The following is a 4,880-nucleotide window of genomic DNA, read 5'->3' as shown; positions in this document are numbered from 1 at the left end:
CCCTCGACTGTTCCCTTACATTTAAATTAGTTGCAGTATCAGGAAAGGAAAATGTTCACACAAAGTATGATTTTAATTTTAAAAAGGATGGACATGTTAGACATGTTTTACAGGAGAAAATTTCTCTCCACCTCCCCTCCTCTCTCCCTCCCTTTTTCCCCTTCTTCTCTCCTCCTCCCCTCTCATTTCTCTCCCACCCCTCTGCTCTCCTCCCCTCCCTACCCCTTTCTCCCCTTCGCTCCCTCTCCTCTCTCTCCCCCACTCACCTCTCTCCACCCCTCCCCTCTCTCTCCCCCACTCACCTCTCTCTTTCTCCCCTGTGTGAAATTTTCAAAAGCAGCATGGGAAACGGCCGCTGGAAACGGGAGACAGCTTAACGCATGGATAGACACCGCACTTCACATTATATAACAGATTTTGGGATTTGGGAAATCTTTGTTTGTGCAGCGAATTTGGGAAACATTCCAATGCAGTCCAACAAGGCCCAACCAATAGAACAAGTTGTGAGCTATAGATTCCACAGACACCAGTTTGGCGTGTACTGCAGAGGCACCTACTCATGAAACCTTACAAGTTGGAGTTACGGCAAGCCCTGAAGGCCAGTAAAAAAGTCAGTCATTACGATTTTGCTGTGAAATGCAAGACAGACTGAAGATTGAAGGGTTTGCAGAAAGGTTAATTTTCTCCAATGAAGCAACTTTCCACTTAGGTGGGAAGGTCAGCCACAATGATACTGTATCTTTGTGTGCGGCTCTCAAATCCACATATTGTCATCGAACATGAACGCACTTCACCTAAAGTTCATGCGTTTTGCACCATTTCTAAGTGTGGAAAGAACTAGATTATCGACTGGATGTGTACCTCATCACACGTGGGAGTCATAGAGAGCTTGTAAGGTGTGAAAATAAGGTTTAAAAGTCTCCCTTCAGTCTATACGAAGTCTCCCTTCAGTCACCATATGTTCAATAGTACTTGTAAAATATTGTTTTCAAAGTCTATACTTTTTTTTTTCAATAACTCCGTATTTAGTGCACAATAAAATAGGAGGCATTACTTTCGTACCGACACTTGCACAAATATAAACAATATATAAGGTAAGAATCAATTCTGGTAGTCAAACCACCCAAATCCTATTTGGCTCTTGACTTTTGGGCCACCCTGTATTCTACTATATAAGAGAGCCGTTGGTCTGTCTGTCTGTGTGTCGCCATTTTTCTCAGAGATCGATGAACGGATCTTTGTCAAACTTCAGAAGTTCATCAGTGAGAGCCTGGGAGTGTTTTAGGCAAAAAAAACAACAAAAAAAACATTTTTTTGGAAAAGAAAAGTTGGGTTTTTTGGATTAAAAAAATCGCTCTATAGTGCCTAAACCTTTTAAATTCATGACAGTTATAATTATACACAAGTACACATTCACATAAATAAATACAAAACAATTCGCAAATATTTGAACACAAATTAATCAAACAATTCCAGAAGTGTACGAAGTTGGTGGGAAGACTTCTTCTTCTTAGTTTATAGATTGTTATTTACAGTATTTACAGTATTTATCATCACTGATTTGACATTTGTGATGGATTCTGATTTGGATGTAATTGCTTTTCCATTATATTTGCCCTCATTTCAAATATGTTAATGTTTCTTTTTCGCTTGAGCAACGCCGGGTACTCCAGCTATAATAACTTTTATACTTTACTCGGGGTACAAATACAAACACAACTTTGTCTGGGGGGGTAACATTCGCTATGTGGCCGCGGCTTCATGCGGGGGTGTGGGGGCTGGGAGAGGGGCATAATTCTCTATGTAAATGTGAACCGTGTAGCGCCACCTGGTGATGGTGGCAGAGGGTATTACAATTTCCTTTTCATACATGGGAATACCTTTTACTTGGGAATTCCTTTACCTTTTTTTTTACCTTTGTCTACTGAGGTTATGAAGCACTCGTTGCAGGGGAAAATTTTTCCTCCTTCCCTCTCCCCTAAAATGGAGGGGCCTATCAAAGCCACCCCCCCCCCCAAAAAGATGTATATGTAGTATATCTCCCCCCCCCCCCCCTCCCTTTCTGCTAAAAGTAAATCCAGGGCCACTCTATTTCGCATTATCATTGTTCGCATCTCCACCGCAGCATCTAACAATGCATGATCTGCCTCTATTGACTCATTTGCTACTTTCCCTGATACAAATGCTAATTTATCTAGTTGATAACTGTTCATCACAGTACCTGCCAATGGGAAGAAGAAACTCACTGCCTTTTCCCATCCTGCTCCTGCTTTCATTACATCATTTCAATTCATTGCATCATTTCCTGCTGCTGCTTTCATTTCACATGCATCCTGCTTTCATTGCTGTTTGCAATGTTGTCTTGCTCCTCCAACTCAAATCTGAAGCACATATTTCTCATATACACTTGCATTACTTCACCATCATATTTGAATATCTCAATCATCATTTCAAATGTAAAAATATTATTATACATCCGCATCACATCACAATCCTGTTGCTCGGTAACAAGAGAGAAAGCGCATCCTTTGTACATTACTCCCTCTTCCCCACTCCCTTCCTCTGCTGCCTCCTTCCTCCCACTCCCCCTCCCTGCAACGCCGGGTACTCCTGCTAGTATATATATATATATATATATATTGTTGCGGATATGAGGACTGTATATTTTTTTTGATTGTGCGCTTTATTATTATTATTATTGTTTATTCTGCGCCCCCTGCCTCCGGAGCTGTGTAAAGGTGAAAGGGCATCCCATAATTAGTCCACAAGCATACACGTCAGCCAATAATAGAATACCCCTGTTCGATAGTTATATCTTATTCTGTGTTTTAGGGTAAGGCTGTGTCTCCCATTAATTGAAGTACTCCATTGCACCAGTGAAAGAGAATAGATCCCCTTTCATCCCCATCCCCAAAATCTCCATTTCCTTTCACATCCCCTTTCGTCATTGCCAAGCCTCGATTGTCAATTACATCCCCTCCAAAACCACCATTGAACATGTGCTCGGGTCGGGGAAGAGGGGCGTGCCCGCCCGTCATCATCAAGGGCGGAGCCAGAGGGTCGCGTGACCAACCAGGGCCGAGGTGAGCACACCGATGGGCGTGTCCTGAAGGCCGGCGGCTTGATCGCTGGAGGCGCGATAAAGGCGCGCGCGCAAGAAGCGTGGGGGTGGTCAGTGGTTGCGTTGGTTGCGCTGAAGGGTCGGTGGTGAAGAGTCGGTGGTGAAGGGTCAGTGGTTGCGTTGGTGGTGGTTGAAGGGAGTCGGTGGTGAGGAGTGAGTGGACCAAGAGAGAGAAAGAGTGGTTGGACCAAGAAAGAGAAAGAGTGGTTGGACCAAGAGAGAAAAAGAGTGGTTGGACAGGGAGACGTGCAAGAGTGTTGTTGAGTTGAGGGTTTGGACCAGACGAGTCAGACAAGTCCTGGGAAAGCAGCGGAGGCCACAGCAGCAACAACACCCAACAGCCACTTGGGGCCTGGACGGCGGTTTTGAGCAAGGCCGTGAAGGAACGGCGGCTGCTAAACGCGCCGATCGTGCTGCAGGACCCCCTTGGACCTTCCTCTCCCTCCAGCCATCCACCTCCTGCCTTTCCACCCTTCTTGTGTACGTGAGTTTGTTTTGTTTGTTCTGTCCCTGGGTTAATTAAGTCTGTATAAGCTAGTATTTGCACTGTGTCACCTGCGTCTTATGTGTTGTAAATAAACGTGACTGCTTTCTTTTTGCTTGTGTGTACAATAAATCCAATTACTCTTCTGTCCGTCTTCTCGTTTTATTCCTTTTCCTCTTTGCATTTCGTCGTTTTAGAGTTTTCCAGATTGGGCAGCTGCGGTGCGATACGGCCAAAGTTCTGGGTGAATCGGGTGAGTCGGGGAACAACTGTTCGGTCGCGGAGCCTTCGCTCGGCAAAGTAACATCTAAACCGCGATCAGTAACAATATATATATATATATATATATATATATATATACATATATATATATATATATATATATATATATATATAAATGAATGATCGGTTTAAGGCCATTTTCCCTGCTAGAGCAGGGGTTAGCCTTGCGGGCCCCATGACAATCATGGTTCCCTGTTTGAGGCAATGTTTTTATGGCCGGATGCCCTTCCTGGTGCCAACCCTTAGTCACCTCTTACGATGCGCGGGGATACGGTGTACCTATTCTAAGCCAGGGTACACACCGGGATCATTCATCCCAGCAGGCTGGTACTCAATTTGCCGACGTCAGAAGGATGACAGGCTGAGTCAACCCCCCTGGTGTTAATTTAGCGATCGACCGGGATTCGAGCCCAGGATCCTAGGATCCCAAGCCAGCACCCTAACCGCTAAGCCAACACCAGGCTATATATATATAATAAGGGAGATGGAAATGGCTATAACAGTATGAAAAATTTGTAAATGTGCTACTTGTAGGAGGTGTAGTATTGTGGCGACCACCACTGGTATATTTCCTGTTCCATTTCTGTCACTATTTCTGTATTTTTTTTTGTTTATGTTTGGTGGATTTTTCATCGTAATCATGCCAAAAACATTGACTATTGAGATTTGAGATTTTGAGATCGAGACCAAAAAGCATTGAGATTCATGCTTTTATTCTTGTTGTAGCTCTTTATTTCTTGTTTGTGCTGCTCAGGGTTGAGTCTTTAACCACCAACTGTGACCATGCCCAGGCAAACAACATATCCATCACACATTTGGAATTTATGAGCTATCGCCCTAAGGCGTGTGTCAAACCCAATTGTTATGGAGAAATTCCTGAGAAATTCAACTGAGAAAAAGGGGCAAGAAGGACGGTCTTTGTCAGTGCATTAGAACGTGAGGATTCAAACTTCCACATCCGGCCATCGTTATGAGAATTATTGAATCATAAAA

Source organism: Myxine glutinosa, chromosome 1 (assembly GCF_964187855.1).
Source record: "Myxine glutinosa chromosome 1, kmMyxGlut1.1, whole genome shotgun sequence".
NCBI classification, from domain to species: domain Eukaryota; kingdom Metazoa; phylum Chordata; class Myxini; order Myxiniformes; family Myxinidae; genus Myxine; species Myxine glutinosa.
The sequence above is the reverse complement of the archived record's forward strand: the minus strand, read 5'-3'. Positions refer to the sequence as shown.